Source organism: Zingiber officinale, chromosome 6B, assembly GCF_018446385.1.
Source record: "Zingiber officinale cultivar Zhangliang chromosome 6B, Zo_v1.1, whole genome shotgun sequence".
Classification (NCBI taxonomy): domain Eukaryota; kingdom Viridiplantae; phylum Streptophyta; class Magnoliopsida; order Zingiberales; family Zingiberaceae; genus Zingiber; species Zingiber officinale.
In genome coordinates, this window is record NC_055996.1 from 26438372 (window position 1) to 26463985 (window position 25614).

Consider the following 25614-nt stretch of genomic DNA (forward strand, 5'->3'; position numbering starts at 1 on the left):
TAAACTTATCAAAGCACTCAGACTTGCGGCGCATCAAGTAAATATATCCGTATCTCGAATAATCGTCTATAAAAGTGACAAAATATTCGAAACCACCTCTTGCCTGGATAGTCATAGGACCACACAAATCAAAATGAACCAATTCTAACACATCTTTGGCTCTATACCCCTTGGCCTTAAAAGGTCTCTTGGTCATTTTTCCTTCCAAGCAAGATTCACAGGTTGGAAAGTTTTCCACCACTAATGAACCCAAGAGTCCATTAACTATAAGCCTTTGAATCCTACTTAAGTTAATATGACCAAACCTTAGATGCCAAAGATATGTTTGGTTCATTTCTAAAGGTTCCTTTCTCTTATTAGAATTAGAAGATGTGTTATTAATTTTCATTTGTTTCTTTGTCGGAGAAATTAGATTTAAAGTATATAAATTTCTAACCAATGCACCAGAACAGATAATCACCCTATTTCTCTTGATAACCACATTGTTATTAAAAGAAACAGAATATCCATCCAAATATAGTTTAGAAACTAAAATTAAATTCTTTCTGAAACTGGGTACATAAAGATAATTTCTTAAAACCAAACTTCTATTCCTATCAAATGATAAGTAGACGTCTCCCACTGCAACAGCTGTCACCTTAGTAGCATTATCCATGTAGACGGTTATCTCTCCTTCAAATAGTCGTTGAGTTTCCTGGAACCCCTGCAATGTATTACAGATATGATCAGATGCTCCTGAATCTACACACTATGTACTGGTAGATAACACTGCTAAATATGTTTCAACTACAAGAGAATAAGATATACCTTTATTGTTTTGATTCCTATGAGGACGGTCTGCCTTCCAATGTCCCGACTGCTTACAGATGAAGCACTTGCCCTTTGGCTTGTTCATTTTAGCTTTAGGTGTAGTACCTTGAGATCTGTTTACCTTCTTTACTGAGCCAACCTGTTTCTTCTTCTTCTTGCCTTTCGACTAAGAAGTAGAAACATTTTAAGCAAAGTGAATCTGAGAACTATGACGAAATATACCTTCTGCTGCCGGAAGTTCTGTCAGAAGTTCCACCAACGTATAAACCCTTTTGTTCATGTTATAGTTCAGGCGGAACTGCTCAAAACTTCTGGATAGTGTTTGGAGAATAATATCGATCTAGGTTTCCCCATCGATTTCACCTCCAAGGATTTGTATTTTGTTCAAATAAGCCATCATCTTTAGGATATGATCCCTTACGGGAGTCCCCTCTGACATGGTGGTTGTCATTAATTTTCTCATAGCTTCTTGCCTAGCAGCCCGATGCTAGTGTCTGAAGATATCCTTGAGATTGTTCATTATATCATAAGCAGTTGGTAAATCCTGATGCTGATGTTGCAGCACATTTGACATTGAAGTCAAAATGTAACACCGCGCCATCTCATCTACCTTTACCCATTCTTATGATACTCAATCTCCTCTTCACTAGAATCACTATTAGGCACATTAGGGCAAACCTCTGACAGTACAAACTTATAGCCTTCAGCAGTCAGGATAATGTCCAGGTTTCTTTTCCAATCTATATAATTGGGACCAGTAAATTTGTTCTCTTTCAGTATAATGGCCAGTGGGTTGAAAGTCATCCTAAGAATCACAAAATAAACTTTTGGTCAAGACTCTAAATTTAGAATAATATTGATTCCTCAAACAATACTATATAAATTTACCAACACCTCAAACACCGTGAATTTTGCATGCCATAATAGTGTGGGCGTATACAAAATCAAACATTTGTAAGAGGAGGTTTTACCCATTAATTTTATTCTTGTGAAACCTAACTTTATGACAAATAAAATTAATAGTTGGTTTTTCCTTCGGTCGCACAAATAATAGCAGTGACTCGATGGGGAGGATACTATTAAATGTGTCTAAGTGTATACTATTACTTGATACTTAGTCCATTAAATAAGATTGTGCCCCTTCCGATGGGGAAGATCACACGTTCCTAATTAATTTCCTATAATCATCCAAAATGGAAGTTTGATCTAGTGATCCCCAAACAAACTCATCCGATATGGAGGAAGGTACTCAGAGCCAACACGCAAGTTTGTTTGCATCACTTACAAACCAGTAATAGAGACCGTGGAATTTATTTTAAAAATTACTCTCCCACTTAGTTATTTAAGGTGAGGAATTTTAACCTAGCAAGCACACATCACATACATCATAGTAAATAAAAGCAATAAATATAGAAATAAATTTTCCAACTATTATGGCATTTTCCATCACTATCCTTCGTGTGCTGCCAGCCCTAGAGTTCATGCCATCGGGTCCATCGAGCTTCCTTTTCCGTTGCGCCTCTGGTCCTCCAATAGCACCATGCCTCGCAAGAATACAATCCACAACAGAAAAAATAAAATTTTACATACATCGATCCTATATTCCACAAGGGAATGTACATCAAGTCTAGATCGAACATAAATGTAAAATCCTAGGGCTAATACAGCTCTTGCTGTATTAGTTAAATACAATCATGCACACATAATAAAATGTCGAGCTGTATTAGTTAAATACAATCATGCACACATAATAAAATGCCCCTGACATGTTCAAGGGTCCAATCACACACAATAACCATAAGCCATAATAGTTGGAGCCTGCAACCACAGAGTCAGCATATCCTACTATTATCCTGCCTAAATTATGTATGACATGTGCATAATTAAACTGAAAACCAAACACACAGAGGCAAACCCTAGCTCTAATACCATTTGTTGCGCCCAAAGGATGTCCACATATCTCTACAATGGCATGATATTGTCCACTTTGGGCCTAGGCACTCATGCCTTTGCTCTTGGGCTCTACCCAAAAGGCCTCATGGCAATGGAGATATCTTGCATCCTTTTAACCCCATGATCTTTACCAAATCTTTCCAATGTGAGACTTTGATTGAACCCCAACAGAACTAAATTAGTTTGGTTTAAAACCAAGTTGGTTTGGTTGTAAACCAAACCAAAAGGTTAATGGGACAAATTTTGGTTAAGGAATTTTTGACTGGATTTAAACCTATATATATATATATATATATATATATATATATATATATATATATATATATATATATGATAGAGGGTGGAGAGAATAATTAACCAATTGATTATTCATTGGTTTAGGTTTTTAAAAAACCTAGCCTCCCTCCCTCTCTCCCTCCTCTCCTCTCTTTATCGCTGCCCACCTCAAGCCAAGAGGAAGAAATTATTATTTATTCTCTTGGATCGCATCGCCTCCATGCTTGACAAGTACCAATCGGAGGTGAACCTTATTACTCACTAGAGTTGTCTTGAAGATCTCAGCGTGGATACAAATAAAGCAAGGTTCAGGGACATCACTAAATTTGCCATTTCCCTACTCATCATCCATAAGGTATGCCTAAAATAATTATTATTTTTAAATTTTTATTTTAAGATTATGTTTGCGTGAGTTGTATCCTACATGAGTGTGGTGTGTATTGTAATAAAATAGTTTTATTATCCTAGTTTACTTCCGCTACATGTTTTGTGAAACATGTTAAGCACACACCACATCAGGTATATTACAACAAAAGTGAGAATGACATGAAGGATCTGAAGTGGAGATGCCTTTATGACAGCTATATAAGCACTAGGAGAGGTAAAGTACATGCAAGATGGTTCTCTTCTTCTCGCAAGCGAAGGTGACTCCTTTCCATTAGCTTTCTTCTTCATCTTATTCTTAAGTCTCCTTCTTCTTCTTCTGCCTTCTTTGATCGATGAATGACTTAAGCGTCGGAGGGGTCATGCCGACAAGCTGACCCAAGTTCTAATTTGTGTTACATCTCAGGGTGCCTGGATCTCATCAGGTGGGATATCGATCATGTGTTCTAGAGAGGAGGATCCTCAACATATACACAGAATAGATCATATCATTTCATATATCTTATTGTCTTGACAATATATTACATTCTTAGAAGTCCCAAAGATATATCCTTGAAATGACTCTTTAGTCAATGACTTAGTAAAAGGATCTGTAAGCATAGCTGGTGTAGGGATATACTCAAGAATTATTTTCTTCTTGTCAATAATATTCCTTACAAAATTATACTTAATTTTTATATACTTGCCTTTGCTATGATATTTAGGATCTTTAGAAAAAACTATAATAGCTTGATTGTCATAATACATTGCAACAGGACTCCACTAAAAATCTTCAGATGGTTCAAAAATCTTCTTAATCAAATACCTTCTTGAACAGCTATTGTACAAGCCACATACTCAGTTTTTATTATGGACAAGGCTACACAAGCCTACTTCTTGTTGTTCTATGAAATGGTACCACCATTCAGCACAAAAGTATAGTCAAATGTGGATTTTCTACTATTAAGGTCTTCTGCCTAATCTGCATCTATGTAGCCCTTTAGACTCATCTTAGATCCTTGGAAAAAATAATAATCTATTATCCTTTTGAGATATCTAAAAATCCTCTTCACCTCTTTTCAGTGTCTCAATTATAGGTTTGACTGGAAATAACTAACTAAGCTAACAATATAACTGATAGCAAAATGTGTACACAACATAATGTGTATTAAACTACCAATGATACTGACAAATAATTTTTTTCTTTATTTCAATTATTTCATCAGGAGTCTTGAGATTCATACTTTTACTTAGAATAGAATCTCTCACTACAGGTGTTTGTTCAATATTATAATCTGATATATTGAAGTGTTGTACATCATAGTGATATAAGTCTCTTGAGACAAACCCAAAAGCCTTTTTGATCGATCTCTAATGATCTTTAATCCTAAGATGTACTCAGTTTCTCCTATATCTATTATGTCAAATTATGATGAAAATCATGATTTGACTTCTATCACAAACTTCATATCATTTCCAGCTATTAGTATATTATAAATATATAATGATAAGATGACCAACTTTCTGTTGGGAGATTGTTAGTACAATTGTTCTCCCAGTCAAGGTTGACTAGTTTGACTAAGCTCGAGTGAATTCGAGCTTGAGTTTTGATGTTTAGATAATATTTTATGGATAATATGTTTGGATAATATGTTGCTATAAAATATGTGAGAAAGGTCAAGTAGGTTAAGGAGGACCAGTGCTTAACTGATAAAGTCCTAACTGGAGGTTAGGCAAGGTAAGTTCTAACTCGAGGGTTAGGCAAAGGAAAAGTCCAAGTGGGTCAGGGAGGATTACACGTTTGTAAGGAAAGTCTTAACTGCGATTAGGCAAAGGCAACCACACGTTGGCAATGAAAGTCCAAGTGGGTTAGGGAGGACTACACGTTTGCAAGGAAAGTCTTAACTGCAATTAGGCAAAGGCAACCGCACGTTGGCAAGGAAAGTCCAAGTGGGTCAGGAGGACTGCACGTTGGCTAGGAAAGTCCAAGCGGGTCAAAGAGAGCCGGACATTGTCAAGGAAAGTCCTGACTACGGTTAAATAAAGGAAAATCCAAATGGGTCAAGGAGGACCACACGTTAGCATAAAAATCCAAGTGGGTCAAAAAGGACCACACGTTGGCAAGTCCTTGTTAGAATGTATACTAAAAGTCTAGCTTTTTGTATAAACACTTAGTTTGAAATAAGAACCACATTGGTCAAATATCTATATTTATGTTAAATGTAGTTGTCCATTTAATTTATATTGTAGATAACATGGTGTGAGGTGCCACACAGAAGATCATGTTATTAGTTCCTTATAAATTATAAATAGTAGCTCACAACCAAGATGGAATGGGGCAAACCATTGGAGTGGTTGTAGTGTAATTTGGTATTAGTTTATCTTAACTATAAAATTATACTAGTACACTAGGTGTGTATTGAGCAGAATCATTTGAGGTAGTTCTTTTTATACTGACTTAATAAAAGAACAAGACCTCTGTTATTATGGAAGTGTATGCTCTTAATCCTGATATAATAACAAGCACGTATACTTAGTATTTATTTCTTTAATTTATCAATGGGTGAGATTTAGTTTGATAAATCAATAGGCCCGATAAGTTGAGAAATAATATTATTTATAGGGTGTGTTGTTGATTATAGAAGGAAACTGTGTCCTACTAATCTAGGTTGATAATATCCCCTTGAGGAGCTCATAAGGATTGTCATGTAAACCCTGCAGGTGGACTTAGTCTGACATGACAATAAAGTTGAGTGGTACTACTCTTGGAGTTAGATATTAATTAAGTTGTAAGTAACTCATTTAATTAATGGACATTCGATATATTAAACACAGGGAGATTAATGCACTCATGATAAGAAGGAGCCCATAATGTAATTTGGGATTGGTGCGGTAGTTCAATAATAACTCTTTAGTGGTATGAGTTATTATTGATGAACTTGACTTGGGTGTTCGGGGTGAACACAGGAAGCTCAAGCTCATCAGGAGACCAAAACCAATTTTGTAACGCCCCAAATTTCCTCAATTAGAGTCATAAAAGTAATTTAAAAATATTTAAAAATGCTATAGAAATATTCTAGGGATTTTTAGAAATTTTTAGAGTATTTTTATGTAATTTTTGGAGGTCGTTTGATATTTTTACTAAACGAAGGAAGTTTCGACAAAAAATGTCCAAGCCGAGAATTGAACCCACGACCTTTGACTTGGTCAAAACCCAACTGACCAAGTGTGCAAACGGATTTTTCTATTTAGAAAAGGTAGCTAATTTATTTAAGATAGTTAACAGAATATTGGATTATAAAAGGGATAAGTTGATCTTGGATTTGTTTGTTTAGAAAAGGTAGTGAATTTATTTAAGATAGTTAACAGAATATTATAAAAGGAATAAGTTGATATTGGATTTGTTTGTTTAGGAGAAGTAGCGAATTTATTTAAGATAATTAATAGAATATTGGATTATAAAAGGGATAAGTTGATGTTGGATTTGTCTGTTTAGAAAAGATAGCGAATTTATTTAAGGAGTTAACAGAAATATTAAGTTATAAAAAGGGATAAGTTGATGCTCTTTTTTCCCGTGACTTTAACTATTCTCTCCTTCTCTTCTACGTACGATGGCAGAGCTCGAGCAGAAAACGAAAGGGAGTAAGGGCATCATCTCCGGCAGCCGGTCAAGGTCCTAGAAGCCCTTTTTATTCGGTTGTGAGTCCAAGAAGCAAGGTAAGTGCTTCTCACCTGCAGTAGGAGTAGTTTAGGACCTTTGTTCTTCTTGAATTCGAAGCATGAGAAGCGCTTATAGTGCAGATTTTTAATTAAGCTTATAGTGCAGATTTTAATTAAGTTTATATGTGCAGATTTTTAATTAAGCTTATAGTGCAGATTTTAATTAAGCTTATAGGTGCATATTTTAATTAAGCCTATAGTGCAGATTTTTAATTAAGTTTATAGGTGCAGATTTTTACTTAAGCTTATAGTGTAGATTTTAATTAAGCTTATAGTGCAGATTTTAATTAAGCTCATATGCAGATTTTTATGTAAGCTTATAGTGCAGATTTTAATTAAGCTTATAGAGCAGATTTTAATTAAGCTTATAGTACAAATTTTAATTAAGCCTATAGTGCAGATTTTAATTAAGCTCATAGTGCAGATTTTTATTTAGGCTGATAGTGCAGATTTTAATTAAGCCTATAGTGCAGATTTAAATTAAGCTTATAGTGCAGATTTTTATTTAAGCTTATAGTGCAGATTTTAATTAAGCCTATAGTGCAGATTTTAATTAAGCATATAAGTGCAGATTTTTATGTAAGCTTATAATGCAGATTTTAATTAAGCTTGTAGTGCAGATTTCTTAGAGCTTAAAATGTAGATTTCTTTAGAGCAGATTTCTTTAGAGCTTGTAGTGCAGATTTCTTAAGAGCTTATGGTGCAGATTTCTTTAAAGTTTATAGTGCAGATTTTTGATGGAACTTGTAGTGCAGATTTTTGGTGGAATTTATAGTGCAGATTTTTGGTGGAACTTGTAGTGCAGATTTTTGGTAGAACTTATAGTGCAGTTTTTAAAGAAAAAGATTATAATGCAGTTTTGTTAAGTATTATAGTGCAGAATTTATGTTTGCATAGTATGCAGAAATAGTGTAGCATAGAATGCAGAATCTTGATTAGTATAGTATGCAGAATTTTGATTAGCATAGTATGCAGAAATAGTGTAGCATAGAATGCAGAATCTTGATTAGTATAGTATGCAGAATTTTGATTAACATAGTATGCAGATTTTTGTTTACGCATTTCAAAGTTAGAATTTGTTTAAACATTTTAGTTTTTAAAGAAGCATTCTTTTATTAGAGGTATTAACAAGTATAAGAAAGATAAAGAAAAGAAAGAAAAAAGGCCAAGGCCTTAAGTAGATCCCAAAGTCAAGACTTTAGGGATTTTGGCACACAATGTGCTCTTTAAAATGCCAAGGCATTTAAAGAAGAAGTAATTAAGATAAATCATCTTATAAATCAGTATTTTACTTTTATCAGTGGCACTGTTCTGGACTCTCAGTTGTCCTTGGGTTGGGCTCCCATAGTCGTCCCTAGGTTTAGATAACCTAGTAAACCCTACTAGATTTGAGACCAGCTATCTCAAGTCTAGTTAGGGATGTGCGCATAGCAAGTACAGTTGCCGGACCCAAGAAGAAAGTTGATTATTATTTTGAAATATTATAAGTATAAGCTTTTGAACAAGTAAAATAAGTTTCACATAAGTATAAAAGTATAAAAGTATTAAAGTATAAGTTTTAAACAAGTGAAATAAAAGAATAAGTTTTTAAGCAAGTGAAAAAAAAGTTTCAAAAAGTGTTTAGAATTCAGTAAGTTTTAGTTTCTCTTCTGCTAGCATGTTATTCTGATTAGCTTTACATGTTTAGCATTTCAGTATGCATTATTCTTTTGCTATTAGATGAGCATGTGTGGTAGTTTTCTTAGAGTTTTCAGTTCTTGGATTTCAGTATGTTTACATGCATATTTGAGTTTTGTGAGTTAGATAGCGCTTACTAAGCATTTTGCTTATAGTTTGCATTTCCTCTTACTGCAGATACAGGAAAAGAAAAGTTTTAGCAAAGAAAGGCGACAAGGATGTGCGGATGGATGTGTGATGCCTGGACTATAGAAGCCTTGGGACCTAACATAAGAATTTATTAAGATTGTCATTTATTAAGAATGTATTAGATGAGTCATTTAGTCTTCCGCTGCTAGTTAAATGTAAGTTTTGAGTTCTCCTAGAGTTTTAGGAATTACTATCAACATGTGTGCAATGTTAGTTAAGATAAGTTAGTAGTCCAGTAGCGCTCCGCCCTCACAATCTAGTAGCGAGGAGGGTGGGGTGTTACAGTTGGTATCAGAGCAGTTCCTATTCTCCAGCATCACACATCAGCACCAACCTTGCCGTCTTCAAGTAAGAAAGTATTTAAATTTTCCTTTTATGCTTTCTTTATTATTTGCAGTATGGAGTAATTGCTTAAATGCGCTTTAGTAAGATAGAAGTTTTGTCTCTCTTATATTCATATACATAAGTATGTTTAGAAAGGATAGAGAAGATATCAAGCCTTCCAAGGACCCCTAATGGGTACGATGCGATATGATTAATAGAGGACCGAGAAGTTAAGAGACTAAGGAACAAAGAGTATCATTAGTGAAAGTCATTTAGAACCAGAAGCACGAGGAACTTACTTAGGAGCGTGAGGGCAGTATGAGACAGAGATATCTAGAATTATTCTAAGTTCGAGGATGAACTTTTTATAAGGTAGGGAGAATTGTAACGCCCCAAATTTCCTCAATTAGATTCATAAAAGTAATTTTAAAATATTTTAAAATGCTATAGAAATATTCTAGGGATTTTTAGAAATTTTTAGAATATTTTTATGTAATTTTTGGAGGTCGTTTGGTATTTTTACTAAACGAAGGAAGTTTCGACAAAAAATGTCCAAGCCAAGAATTGAACCCACGACCTTTGACTTGGTCAAAACCCAGCTGAACAAGTGTGCAAACGGATTTTTCTATTTAGAAAAGGTAGCGAATTTATTTAAGATAGTTAACAGAATATTGGATTATAAAAGGGATAAGTTGATCTTGGATTTGTTTGTTTAGAAAAGATAGTGAATTTATTTAAGATAGTTAACAGAATATTATAAAAGAGATAAGTTGATGTTGGATTTGTTTGTTTAGGAAAAGTAGCAAATTTATTTAAGATAACTAACAGAATATTGGATTATAAAAGGGATAAGTTGATGTTGGATTTGTCTGTTTAGAAAAGATAGCGAATTTATTTAAGGAGTTAACAGAAATATTAAGTTATAAAAAGGGATAAGTTGATGCTCTTTTTTCCCGTGACTTAAACCATTCTCTCCTTCTCTTCTGTGTACGATGGCAGAGCTCGAGCAGAAAATGAAAGGGAGTAAGGGCATCATCTCCGGCAGCCGGCCAAGGTCCTAGAAGCCCTTTTTGTTCGGTTGTGAGTCCAAGAAGCAAGGTAAGTGCTTCTCACCTGCAATAGGAGTAGTTTCGGACCTTTGTTCTTCTTGAATTCGAAGCATGAGAAGCGCTTATAGTGCAGATTTTTAATTAAGCTTATAGTGCAGATTTTAATTAAGTTTATAGGTGCAGATTTTTAATTAAGCTTATAGTGCAGATTTTAATTAAGCTTATAGGTGCAGATTTTAATTAAGCCTATAGTGCAGATTTTTAATTAAGTTTATAGGTGTAGATTTTTACTTAAGCTTATAGTGCAGATTTTAATTAAGCTTATAGTGCATATTTTAATTAAGCTCATATGCAGATTTTTATGTAAGCTTATAGTGCAGATTTTAATTAAGCTTATAGAGCAGATTTTAATTAAGCTTATAGTGCAGATTTTAATTAAGCCTATAGTGCAGATTTTAATTAAGCTCATAGTGCAGATTTTTATTTAGGCTGATAGTGCAGATTTTAATTAAGCCTATAGTGCATATTTTAATTAAGCTTATAGTGCAGATTTTTATTTAAGCTTATAGTGCAGATTTTAATTAAGCCTATAGTGCAGATTTTAATTAAGCTTATAGTGCAGATTTTTATGTAAGCTTATAGTGCATATTTTAATTAAGCTTGTAGTGCAGATTTCTTAGAGCTTAAAATGTTGATTTCTTTAGAGCATATTTCTTTAGAGCTTGTAGTGCAGATTTCTTTAAAGTTTATAGTGCAGATTTTTTGTGGAACTTGTAGTGCAGATTTTTGGTGGAATTTATAGTGCAGATTTTTGGTGGAACTCGTAGTATAGATTTTTGGTGGAACTTATAGTGCAGTTTTTAAAGAAAAAGATTATAGTGCAGTTTGGTTAAGTATTATAGTGCAGAATTTATGTTTGCATAGTATGCAGAAATAGTGTAGCATAGAATGCAGAATCTTGATTAGTATAGTATGCAGAATTTTGATTAGCATAGTATGCAGAAATAGTGTAGCATAGAATGCAGAATCTTGATTAGTATAGTATGCTGAATTTTGATTAGCATAGTATGCAGATTTTTGTTTACGCATTTCAAAGTTAGAATTTGTTTAAACATTTTAGTTTTTAAAGAAGCATTCTTTTATTAGAGGTATTAACAAGTATAAGAAAGATAAAGAAAAGAAAGAAAAAAGGCCAAGGCCTTAAGTAGATCCCAAAGTCAAGACTTTAGGGATTTTGGCACACAATGTGCTCTTTAAAATGCCAAGGCATTTAAAGAAGAAGTAATTAAGATAAATCATCTTATAAATCAGTATTTTACTTTTATCAGTGGCACTGTTCTGGCTCTCAGTTGTCCTTGGGTTGGGCTCACATAGTCGTCCCTAGGTTTAGATAACCTAGTAAACCCTACTAGATTTGAGACCAGCTATCTCAGGTCTAGTTAGGGATGTGCGCATAGCAAGTATAGTTGTCGGGCCCAAGAAGAAAGTTGATTATTATTTTGAAGTATTATAAGTATAAGCTTTTGAACAAGTAAAATAAGTTTCACATAAGTATAAAAGTATTAAAGTATAAGTTTTAAACAAGTGAAATAAAAGAATAAGTTTTTAAGCAAGTGAAAAAAAAGTTTTAGAAAGTGTTTAGAATTCAGTAAGTTTTAGTTTCTCTTCTGCTAGCATGTTATTCTGATTAGCTTTACATGTTTAGCATTCCAGTATGCATTATTCTTTTGCTATTAGATGAGCATGTGTAGTAGTTTTCTTAGAGTTTTCAGTTCTTGGATTTCAGTATGTTTACATGCATATTCGAGTTTTGTGAGTTAGATAGCGCTTACTAAACATTTTGCTTATAGTTTGCATTTCCTCTTACTGCAGATACAGGAAAAAGAAAAGTTTTAGCAAAGGAAGGTGACAAGGATGTGTGGATGGATGTGTGATGCCTGGACTATGGAAGCCTTGGGACCTAACATAAGAATTTATTAAGATTGTCATTTATTAAGAATGTATTAAATGAGTCATTTAGTCTTCCGCTGCTAGTTAAATGTAAGTTTTGAGTTCTCTGAGTGTTTTAGGAATTACTATCAACATGTGTGCAATGTTAGTTAAGATAAGTTAGTAGTCCAGTAGCGCTCCGCCCTCACAATCTAGTAGCGAGGAGGGTGGGGTGTTACAAATTTCTCCTCTCAGTCTCTGTTGTAGCCTCTATAATGTCTTGTATCCACAAAGTCCACTTCTTACCCAAGTAATGGGTCGGACACATCCTTGCTTAGTGCAAGGGGGCCGGCCAAGCATTATTTTGGACCTCATGTAGTGGTCGGCCAAGCCATGCTTGGTGACCAAGCATGGGGCCGACCATAGGTAAAGGAAAAAAGGAAGTTTTGTTTAAAATAAAATTTTGTTAAAATCCTTCCTTATTTGTAGTTATCTACAATGGTTAAAAGAGAGATTTTATTTTGTTAAAATCTATCCTTTTTGTAGTTATCTGTTGGGTTCTTCGGGCCGCGAAAACCGCTTTTTCGCGTCGCGGAAACCCCGAGTCACCCAAAGCCGTAGATCTGTGCAAAGATTCGTAAACAAAAACTTTTCGAAAAACCTTTTCTTGTACGAGTTTGTAAAACCTTTAGATCTACACTAGATAAGGGTTATACCTTCGAAGCGTGCCTTTCGCTTATCCCGCTCATCCAATGAGTTGCCGGATCTCTAGACCGTCAAGCGCCGGTCCTCTAGAAGTATCCACACGGACACGTAGGTGGAGAAAACCTCACACAAAGGTGTGCTAGCACCTTGGTGAGATTCGGCCAAGCAAGGAGGAGAGGGAGAGGGAGAGCTTGAGAGGAAGAAGGAGGAAGAGTAACTCCAATGAATGAAAATCATTCCAATTCAAAAGTGGCCGGCCACTTCTCATCAAGAGTAACTCCCCATTAAATGCAATTAATGTGAAGTTAATAAGAAAATGGCTTTGTAACTTCCATGAGGTGGCACACCATGATGATGTGGAACATCATCATTGGTCCACTTAATGCCAACTCACCAATGAGGTGGCAAAAGGTCAAGTCAAAATTGACCTTTGGTCTTCCTTCTCTAGTCAAGTCCAACTTGACCCAATCTCTACCATGGTTGATCTAATCCAACCATTTGATTCGAGCCAACTTAATATAATGAATCTAATTCATTAAATTAAATTGATTTAATAAGTTATAATCTAAATTAGACTCATTAAATACATGAATCAACTTGAGTCGAACTCAAGTTAGCCCAATTAGGATTACTCTTAATCCAATTTGATTCATCAAATGAATCTAATCCTCTTGGTTCATCATATGAACCTAATCTCCATCTAATTGTCCTAAGTGTGTGACCCTATAGGTTCTTGTAACGTTGGCAATGCCCTAAACCCATTTAGGAGCATAAGTAATGAGCGGTATCTAGCAACACATCATTACTACCCAAGTTACAAGAATGTCGAGATCCGACATCACCTTGGTGACTACTAATTTTGACTCCTCACAATATGTGACATTGTCCTTCTATCCTAGACATCTAGATTGATCAATGTGAGGCATAGACCGTGTCATCCTCCAATCAATCTAAATCTTGAACTCCAAGTAGACTCACTCGATCAAATGAGCTCAACATCTAATGTTGACTCATTTGGGCATGGTCATGCGCTTAGTGGTCTCACTCTATCAAGAATAGCGATGTCGCTCCCGTCATATGGGAGGGATAGATCCCATCTACATCACTCACATCCCTCTGCATAATTCGTTACATACCCAGTAATCGCCTTTATAGTCCACCCAGTTACGGGTGACGTTTGACGAAACTAAAGTACATAACTCCTTATGTAGGGATCCATGGTGACTTCAAGTCTAAGGACTAATAGTCATACTAATAGCCACATGAGAAAGTATATGACACTCATATAACGATCCATGATACTTTCTCATAGCGGGTCATTCAGTATACATTCTCTAATGCATACCCATGTGTCAGCTTGATATCACTATATCCATGACTTGTTAGATCAAGTCATCGAGCTGACCTACATGCTAGTCTTATTGTATTAACATTGTCCCTGAATGCTAATACTCGACTAGGAATGATTTAGAGTAGTGTTCCCTATATCATCTCACTATCGATTCAACTAATCGATTGATATAGTATGAACCTTCTACTCAAGGACGCTATTATACTTAGTCTATTTGGAACTAATATAAATAAGTATAATAACCAAACAAATGCCTTTATTAATATACAAGAATATGATATACATGAGTCCATACAATCATCAAATGATTGGCTCTAGGGCTCTAACTAACATTATCTACAATGGTTAAAAGAATGATTTTAATTTCCTTTTATAGTCATCCTCATGGTTTTAAAAGAGAGTTTTAAAATTTTAAAATATTTCATTTTATAACTATCTACAAAAGATTAAAAAGAGATTTTAATTTTGTTAAAATCTTTCCTTATTTGTAGTTATCTATAATGTTTAAAAGAGAGATTTTAATTTTTTTTTATGAAACTTTCTCTTTTTTTAACCATGATTTAAAAAGGAGAAGTTTTAATTAATCTTTCCTTTTTTTGTAGTTGTCTACATATTTTAAAAGAGAGAGATTAATTTTAAAGCTTTCCTTTATTACCATGTACAATAGGAAATTTAGAAAAGAGAGATTTTAATTATTGTTAAAATTTCCTTTTTAAAATGGGAGGCCACAGATAAGGAAGTTTTAATTATGTTTAAAACTTTCCTTTTTTGCCATGACCAAGGATTATAAAAGAGAGATAGAGGGTGCCTTATGAAAATTGATCTCTCTTAGCTCCTCTCCTTTCCTTGGTGTGGTCAGCCCTTGCTTCTCATCTTTCTCCTTGGTTTCTTTCTCTTGTGGCCGGCAGCACCCTTTCTTCATCCTCCCTTTCTTCTCTCTAGGGTCGGCACCTCATCTACTCATAGTGGTCGGAGCTTGGAGAAGAAGAAGAAAAGGAGAAGGAGCACATAGGTGGCCAGTTGCTTGGAGGAGAAGAAGAGGAAGAAAATTTTCTATTTTGGCATCCCTTGGTGGCTCGAGAGTCTTGGAGGAGAAGAAGTGGTTCGAGTGGATTCCATCTTGGTAGATCGTTGCCCACACAACGTCCAAGAGGAGGAGAGGAATACAACAGAAGATCAAGAGATCTTTAGCTACAAAGAAAGGTATAACTAGTTATTTGTTTCCGCATCATAACTAGTTTATGTTCTTTGTGTAGATCTTGAAAAACCAAACACAAGAGGCTATCAATTTTATGCTATCGATTTTGTATTTCGATTTCATGTTTCGATATTGTGCTTTTATTGAGGTCTCTGTAGTTAAGCCTAGTTTACTGTAAGAAGTTAAATATTTGATTTCTTTGAAAGATTTTATTTAGGAAGTGGTGGATGATCTCATACCCAAGAAGGCCTAGTGCCTCGCCATGTTGAACCTGGAAGTCGATCTTTGAAATAGATATTTGATTAACTTCTGTAATATGGTTTAACTTAGGAAGATCACATCGATTAAACTTGGAGTAAAAATGTTAAATATCGTTTCCAATCTAAGTTTAACTTCTAATGGATAATTTGGATTAATAATGTAACGATCATCCTTCTTACTACTACTACTCTCTAAGGATGACTGTTACTTAACTACTAACTCTACTTAACCGGTATGATTAAAAATCACATGGAAACCCTACCGAAAATTTCGACAGAGTCTCCCCTGTACCGGTGGCCATATTCAACAATACATGCAATATATACTCAGCCACAAGCGGCTGGAACACATATCAATCAACCACGCAGTATAATAAATCGAAAATAAAGAAAACAATACCACAACTCATCACACCATATCACAATTCATCTACTATGTCCTAATCACATCAAAATATCATGTACTATCTCAAATACTTCTAACATAGCAAAAGACAATAGAAACTAAAAGAAAACTTCTTTCTTAGTCCCAAGGCTTCCATAGTCCTGGCATCACACATCCTTCGACCACCTCCTTGTCGCCTTCCTTTCTATATCTTTTCCTTTCCTGTATCTGCAGTAAGAGGAAGTGCAGTCTATAAGCAAAATTTACTTAGTAAGCGCTATCTAACTCACAAAAACACGAATATGCATGTATACAGAAAAACTAAAAACTATATGCTCTAAAAGAAAATAAAGCATAAACATAACTACTCATGTCAAACATCTGGGTGGCATCTGGGATATGCTTCTTCAGCATAGAGACATGAAATACATTGTGGACAGCTGACATTTCCTGAGGTAGCTCTAGCTCATATGCTACTCTGCCCACTCTTCTAGTGATAAGGTATGGTCCCATATATCTGGGACTTAGTTTGCCCTTCTTCCCAAAACGCATTACCCCCTTCATGGGAGCTATTCTGAGGAACACTGAATCCCCAACTGAAAACTCTAAGGGTCTACGCCGTGTATCAGCATAGCTTTTCTAGCGGCTCTGAGCTGTCTCTATCCTCTGGCGAATCTGCTGTATAGCTGCTGTGGTATCTGCCACTAGATCTGTCTGAAGTTCTAGTTCCTTCTGTTCACCACTCTCATACCAGCAGATTGGAGATCTACACCTCCGCCCGTAGATAGCCTCGTAAGGTGCCATACCGATAGTGGCCTGATAGCTGTTGTTGTATGCAAATTCTACTAAACTCAGATATTTGCACCGACTTCCTTGGAAATCTAGGGCACATGCTCGGAGCATATCTTCAAGTACCTGATTTACCCGCTCCGTCTGTCCATCTGTCTGAGGATGGAAAGCTGTGCTGAACTTTAACTTCGTGCCCAAAGCTGACTGTACACACTCCCAGAAGTGTGATGCGAATCTGCTGTCTCTGTCTGATATAATGGTTCGTGGGACTCCATGCAATCTGACGATCTCCTTGAGATACAACTGTGCTAGCTGTTCCATGGAGCTAAGAAGTGGGCTGATTTAGTCAACCTGTCGACTATTACCCAGATGGTATCAAAACCATTCGTGGTTCTGGGTAATCCCACTATGAAATCCATAGAAATGTCTTCCCACTTCCACTCTGGAATCTGGATAGGCTGCAGAACTCCTCCTGTCTCTGATGTTCTGCCTTGACTCTCTGGCAAGTCAGACAGGTGCTAACGTATCTAGCGATGTCTCTTTTCATCCCGGGCCACCAAAAACGTTTCTTCAAGTCCTGGTACATCTTGTTGGAGCCTGGATGCATCGCATAGGGAGTCTTGTGAGCCTCATCTAAAATCTTCCTTCTGAGTTCTTCCTGATCTGGAACACATAATCTATCACCAAAATACAACACCCCGCTAGCGGACACTCTGAATTCTCCACTTTCTGTTCCTGCTAATCCTTGCTTGATTTTCTAAATTTCAGGATCCTGCTCCTGAGCTGTCTGGATGTCACCAAGCAAGGTAGACTCTAACGTCATAGTAGAGAGTTGTCCAACTATGAGTTCAAGACCGAAGTCTGTGATTTCTTTCTGTAGGGGCGGTGACATGGCTGATAGAGATAACAAGGTGGCACTGGACTTCCTGCTAAGTGCATCTGCCACCTTATTTACTTTTCCTAGGTGGTAGAGGATGTCTATATCATAGTCTTTGACCAGCTCTAGCCACCTGCGCTGTCGCATATTCAGATCCTTCTGAGTGAAGAAGTACTTCAAACTCTGATGATCTGTATACACTCTGCACTGAGCTCCATACAAGTAATGTCTCCAAATTTTGAGAGTGAACACCACTGCTGCAAGCTCAAGGTCATGAGTAGGATAGTTCTTCTCGTAATCCTTGAGTTGTCTGGAGGCGTAGGCGATTACCTTGCCGTCTTGCATCAGCACTGCTCCTAGTCCCAACTTAGAGGCATCACTATAAATGTCAAAGTATGCTTCTCGTAGAGTCAAAATAGGTCGGTCAATCTCCTTTTCACCAAACTTCTCATGAGCCCTCCTCCACCGAAATTTTCTTCTTCTGTAAGAGCGCTGCTGGGAGGCTATCTGGAGAAATCCTCTACTAATTTTCTGTAATAACAGAAAGCTTCTGATCTCGCTAGCGTTCTTGGGTCTTTTCCAATTACAGCTTCTATCTTACTGGGGTCTACCATAATACCATCCTTTGAGATGATGTGACCCAGGAAGGACACCTGATCTAACCAAAATTCACATTTTGTGAACTTGGCGTACAACTGGTTCTGCTGAAGGTTCTGCAGTACTATTTTCAAGTGCTCTGCGTGTTCTTCCCGAGTTCCTGAATAGATAAGAATGTCATCGATGAATACGATAACGAACTTATCTAAGTATTCTCTGAATACCCTATTCATGAGGTCCATGAAAGTAGCTGGAGCATTTGTCACACCAAAGGGCATGACTACGAACTCGTAATGTCCGTATCTGGTCCTGAATGTTGTCTTGGGTATATCCCCTTCTTTAACTTTCACCTGATGATAACCTGATCTGAGGTTTATCTTAGAGAACACTGCTGCTCCCTTTAGCTGATCGAACAGGTTATCTATTCTGGGAAGAGGATATCTGTTCTTGATCGTGACTTGGTTTAGTGCTCGGTAATCTATACACAGGCGCATGCTCCCATCCTTCTTCTTCATGAACAATACAGGCGCTCCCCATGGTGAGTGACTAGGGCGTATGAAGCATTTGTCAAGCAGCTCCTGCAGTTGCTCATGAAGTTCCTTCAGTTCTGCTGGAGCCATGCGATAAGGCGCTTTGGAGATAGGATTTGTACCGGGAATGAGTTCTATCTCGAATTCAATCTCCCTGTCTGGTGCTAAGCCTGGTAACTCTTCAGGGAAGACTGTTGGGTAGTCACATACGACTCGGACCTCTGCTAGCTGTTGGTCCCTGTCCTGACTGGTACTGACTACATATGCTAAAAATCCCGTATATCCTGAATCCACTAATCTCTGTGCCTTCATAGCTGAGAGAAATTTCTTGGGCTTTCTCTTTGATTCTCCGACGAACTTGAACTGTGCTTCTGCTTCAGGTTGGAATACAACTTTCTGCTTACGGCATTCTATTGAGGCGCCGTATTTGATCAAGAAGTCCATTCCAAATATGACGTCATAGTCAGTCATATTTAGCACTATCAGATCACAAAAGAGCTCTCTGTTTGCTATAATGACTGGCACTGCCCTGAGCCAGTGCATGGATGCCATAATTTCTCCTGAAGGTAAGGTCGTCAGAAACTGACTACTGAGTACCTCTGGAGGTCTTGCTAACTTCTCAGCAAATGCCCTGGATATATAAGAATGGGTTGCCCCAGTATCGAATAAGACAGTTGTACTTTGCTATAAAATACTAATCTGACCTGTAATAACTGTCGAGGCATTTGCTACGTCCTCCCTAGTTATGAATAGATCCTCGCATTGGTCGTAGATGGAGGGGCTTCTAATCTGCCCTGACTGATGTGTGGACTATCTAAAGCAGCTTGCATCTGATGCAACTGTGCTGGCTTGGCTTCGTACTGGATCGGCTGTGGTGGAGGGAAGCTGGCCTTATTCGGACACTGCTTGGCCATATGCCCTTCCTGTCCACATTCGAAGCATCCTCGTGTGCCCTTACGATAAACTCCAGGATGGAATTTCCCACAAGTAGCACACTTTGGGTAACTAGGCTGCTTGCTAGCTGGTCCTCCTTTTGGGTAGCTCCCTGGTTTGCGCTTGTTGCTGGAGTTCCCTTTCCAGTTAGAGCCGTGGGAGCTGTGGCCCTGGTGTTTCTGAGTGCCTGAGCCTCCTTGACCTTTAGATTCTGAGAAAACTTGCTTCTGCTGCTTGATGCTATTCTGGTAATGCTCAGTAGTCAGGGCGCTGCTAACTAGTTCTTCAGTGGTTTGCGGCCTAAGAATGCCGCCAGCCATGTTCATTGCTATTTCCGGCCTCAGCATCTTGAGCATCAACCGAACTCGTTCTTTTTCTGTACTGACTAGTTCATGGCATAAACGAGCCAACCTGTTGAATTTCTTCACGACTTCCTCAACTGATAGGTTGCCCTGACGAAACTCGGTGAACTCGTCGTAGTGGCGGTTTGTGACCCGCATGTGAAAGAATTCCTCAAAGAACTCCTTCTCGAAGTCTGCCCATGTCATATGGTTTACTGGGCGCTTCGCTCTAATTCTCTCCCACCACATGCGTGCACTTCACCTTTTCACACTCTGGCCAGTCCAGAGCTCCATCGTACTTTCCAGTGTTTTGAACCAGGCTTGAGCATCCCATGGTTCGTTGGTGCCGAGAAATTCTCGGCTTGACTCTCTGCCACTGGATCGGATAGGCTTCTCTCGTGTTCCTGCTGCTGGAGCTACTGGAGCTGCAGGCGGACTGTGCCTCTAAGACCACTGGTGTCGCTAAGTTAGGAGTATTCTACTGATTAGCCTTTAAGGTGACTATTTCCTGTTGCTGTTCAGCTAGCTGTTGCTGTAACTGAGCCACTAATGCTGTAAGGTCTGGGGTAGGCACTGAACTGCCTGCCTCATGCTGGGGCTCAGTAGCTGGTGCCCTTCTAGCTGGGCATCCTCGTGCCATTCTAGAGACATAGAGGCATATATGACTAATACAATCTTAATAGAGTAACTACTGTTATCATATTAACTACTATCATAAACAAGCATGCTTTAGTTATATCTGAACATGGAAACAAGAAACATAAAGAAAGTGAGAGACGTTCTTACTTGGAAGCTGCAGGTTCAATGCTGATGTGTGTGTAGGAAGTATGGAAACTGCTCTGATACCACTCTGTAATGACCCGCCTTCTACAAACTAAGATGTAAGGCCGATCGTCACATTATGTTGTGCTAACTATTCCAAGACCATCATCAAATCTAGGTGCGGAAGCTGTACTATTTAAAATTTTGTTAAACTGTCAACATTTCTTGGTTCTACATGTACTAAGGGGTGTAAACTAAAGTGTACTTAACATATACTACATCCCCTATGGTCAAGGAACTGAAATAAACGTTTTCCAGCTGTTATCAGACCTCCCAATCGATCCACAGATCGATTGGAATGGTTGAATCGATCCAGTGATCGACTCAGCCGGCTACTGTATGCGGGACTTGGGTTGGATCGATCCAGTGATCAATCCAGCACGCTACTGTGCTCGGGACAATATTCTGGATCGATCGGCTGATCGATCCAGACTGGTTAATCGATCCGGTGATCGATCCCAGAGCTCTCTGTTTGCGACAGAAACTGCTGGATCGATCAGCTGATCGATCCAGAAGCCTACTGTTCACGGAACAAATTGCCCAATCGATCAGCTAATCGATTGGGAACCCCCAATCGATCCACCGATCGATTGGAGTTTCTGATTTTGCAGCTAAGCTCTGATTTCAGCACTATTTCATGCCTCAATCACATTACAAGTTCTAAAATGACCAGGAAACGTTCTAATAACAAACAGCTAGCATTCTAAACAGGTTTACCAACAATCTAAGCAGAGTTTCAATTACTCCATGCATGCAAACACTTAAATAAGCAAAAGTAGCGTAATAAGAAATGCTAAAGGTTCTAATACTTAAAACCAACTTGCTGAAATTCCCTAAGATCTTTATTCCAAGTTCCTGCCCACACACATCTTCGTAGCATTGCCCTCTAGCCTCCGCTAGTCCATCTTTCCTTTACCTTTATCTGCAGTATAAGGAAAAGAAAGTATCTGTAAGCTTTCGCTTAGTAAGAAACCATCTACCTCACTAAAACATGCATACGATGAGTTCATGCTTTTGAAAGATGCTGATTGAAAACTTGATAGAGAATGCTAGGCATGGCATACTATCTTACAAAACATAGAAATCAAAACTAGTCATGGCAATAACTGAAGTATCAATAAGAAAGGACTAAACTGAAGCATAGCTGAGTTAAACTGAAGCTGAGCTAGAACTGATTTAGAATATAATCACATGACTGATTGTGAGTTTAGAAAACTATTATCATAATAGATTAAAATATATAATCATGCTGCTAATGGGCCCGGCAACTGTACATGCTATGCGCGCATCCTTAACTAGACCCGGGGTTGCAAATCCCGAATTTAGTAAGGTTTACTAGGTTATCTAAACCTAGGGACCGACTATGGGAGCCCAGCCCAAGGACATCTAGTCCCGTACAGTGCCCCTACTGAAAGTAAAATACTGGATCATAGCTAACTAATTTATCTTGCTTTTACTAGGTTATCTGAACCTAGAGGCGACTGTGGGTGCCTACCCATTGGACCGCAGCCCCATATATGCTGTAGCAAGACTAACTAAGCTATTTTAAATGCCTCTATTGCATTTACTGAGCTATTAAAAATGCCTACTGTAGCATTTTACTGAGCTAAGCATTTTATCGAACACTTAGTGTGCTCCAACTCTCCCCTCTATTAGGGAGACTACCTCTAGGCACCCGACGACGTCTAGAATCTCCAACTGAAAGGAGTAAATGTGTCTGGCCCATCTAGAGGTGCTCAACTAAATCCCTAAATCTGCGAGGAGGGTTGAATACACCCTATGCATCGAAAAATCTACATATAGCTAATTTAAAAGCATTCTAACGAAAAGCTACTTATACTGCAGGTGAGGGGTTTCTTACCTCCTGTTCGTATTTTCTTACGATTCTAATCGTTAGATTTCCGGAGGATACGATTCCTTTCGACGATCTTCTCGCGTCTAAGCGTTCCTCTCGCAGAGGGGAGCGTCCACGTGTCGAAGTCGTCGCCGGAATTTGCCCTTGGAACCCTTGGGACAGAACCCTTGCTTGTTCTTGTGGTTGGCGCCGAGAGAAGAAGAGGAGAAGGGAGGGTTGCGGCGTGGCTAGGGTGAGGAAAAGAGAAGTTGTCGATTAAAATCCTATCTCCCCACTTATTAATTCCTATTTATATTAAGGGATTAATTCCCCCAACTCTAATTTAAATAAAATTATTTCCCTTTCCTTTCAGTACGGCCCTACTGAGTTCATCTGGTTACTAAAGCTATCTATAAGTCGTAGGACCCAATAGGTCTCGGGTTCAATTCCCGCGTAGGCCATTTTACGGTCATATTTATTTTTTTGCCACTTCCGCTGCTCTAAAAATTCCATAAAAATATTCTAAAATCCCAAAAAAATTATAGAATATTTTCAAAATAGTTTTGAGAATTTTCGGGCATTACAGTACCAATTTGCGCGCATCCTTAATATGAGTCGAGGTAGCTAATCCCGAAACTACTAAGGTACTTCTAGGCGATCTTGTGCCTAGGGGCGATCTAGGAGCCCACCCAATGGACCTTGTGTCCGGTACATGCCATTAAAAAGTAAAATACTTATTTTCTTCTTAACTATAGCTTCCTTATACTTGTTATTCTTTAATTCTCTTATAACAAAATGCCTTGGCATTTATTCAAACACTTAGTGTGCTTTTAATCCTAAACTTCTGGAATTTAGGATCAATTTAAGACCTTGGTCTTTTTTTTTCTTTTCTTTATCTTTCTTATACTTTTCTTAATCCCAAAATACTGTTAGGGTATTTTTTTTCCATATGCATCTATAAGTGAAATCAACTAGGTAACACACAATCATGCATATTTAAGAAAAATCTAAAGCCTTGTTCTATAATGTTATCCATAAACTATCTATTAGCAAATCTGCACTAATAAAGAAACTAAATACTTAAAACAAACCTACACTACAATGCTTAACAAAATTCTGTACTGCAATGCAACAGAAATCTGCATTTCAATGTTAACTAAAAATCTGCACGCTAATGCTTAATAAAAATCTGCACTAAAATTCTCACATGGCAATTATAAACCTAGAATTTCATATTCTAGTAACCGGCTGAGACCAAATGGAATCCTTGATATTGCCACATCCAAATACTTTAATTCTGAACATCAATTATGTCATTAAACTTATGGTCAGAAAGGAATCCTCAGTATAAAATCTATATTGATCAACATATAAATCCCTTTAATTTATCTTCTAATATCTAAACTAAACTTCTACTCTGAACTTACTACTTGCATATCTAAATTACTCACATACTTCTCACCTGTTAAATTCATTACCTCAATTTAAATCATCTTTAGTTTAATACATGATACTCACCAAAACAACATATTACATATGCTCATCTTCAATCTTCATCCACGCTTCTGCACTAAAGAGATTACACTATCTACTTCATCATAAAATAAACTAAAATCACTGCCGGATCAACCTCCAATTAGCCTAATAAACCAATACTTAATCCAAGTCATTCCATGTTCATTGCCTAATAGCAAAACAAAGGGAAACTAAAAACTTAAAGAAAAATCTAACTATATACTTGGAATAAAAGAGTCTGAAATGTTTTCATGAAATCTGAAACTAACATGCTAAACTTAAAACTATAACTGCAGGTTAAAGGATCACTAACAAAGAATCTAATAGCATGTTAAACAATTGATAACAAAAGAGTCTAACTGGTTAGAACTTGAAACTCTATAAAACTTATACTTCTTATACTTTAAAATATTTATCTTTTCTTCTCCAGACCTTGGTCTCTCTTTGTTTATAACTACTCATAATCTTCTAAAAAGATTTAATGGAACACATGCTTTAAATTAAAGAGCTATTCTTGCTCATTAAGGAAGTAGCAAACTTCAAATCTGCACCCTAAGAGTGGAGGACTGCATCTTCGTGATATGCATGTTGTTTATGCCCATGACAATAATAGAAAGACTATAAACTATATGCTTATTATTAGAAGGTTGTGCAAGCTTATTATAAACATGCATGCTATTCTTAACCCCTTCTAAAACCTAATTCTATACAAAATCTTCAACCTCATGCTATAGAAACCCTAAAGAACTACTATTAGTACACGGCAGCCCTAAACCAAGCTTAAAGGGTATCAACTTAACCCTTTTGCATATTCAAATTAAGCTAGAGTGGTTGAGATACACGACAACCCTATAGAACCATTTTTAATTAGAAGAATGTTTATTCCAATTTATTAGTATGAATAAATACTAAAATCTCTTATTCTAATTGTTGGAATAAAATTGTTAACTTCTCTTGAATATCTTAGTTATCCAAATCGTACAGATATTTTGAATCGTTCAAAAAGTAATAGTGATAACTTCAATACTTACACTCCTAAAAGCTTCTGTAACCTTAATGTTATGAATAACTCTTTCCTCAATGCTATAATTCAAAATCTGCTATGTTGACAATCAGAAATCTACAAATCAAATCTGCCTACAAACTTAATCAAATCTGTACAACAAGCTCTAATACATTTTAGACTT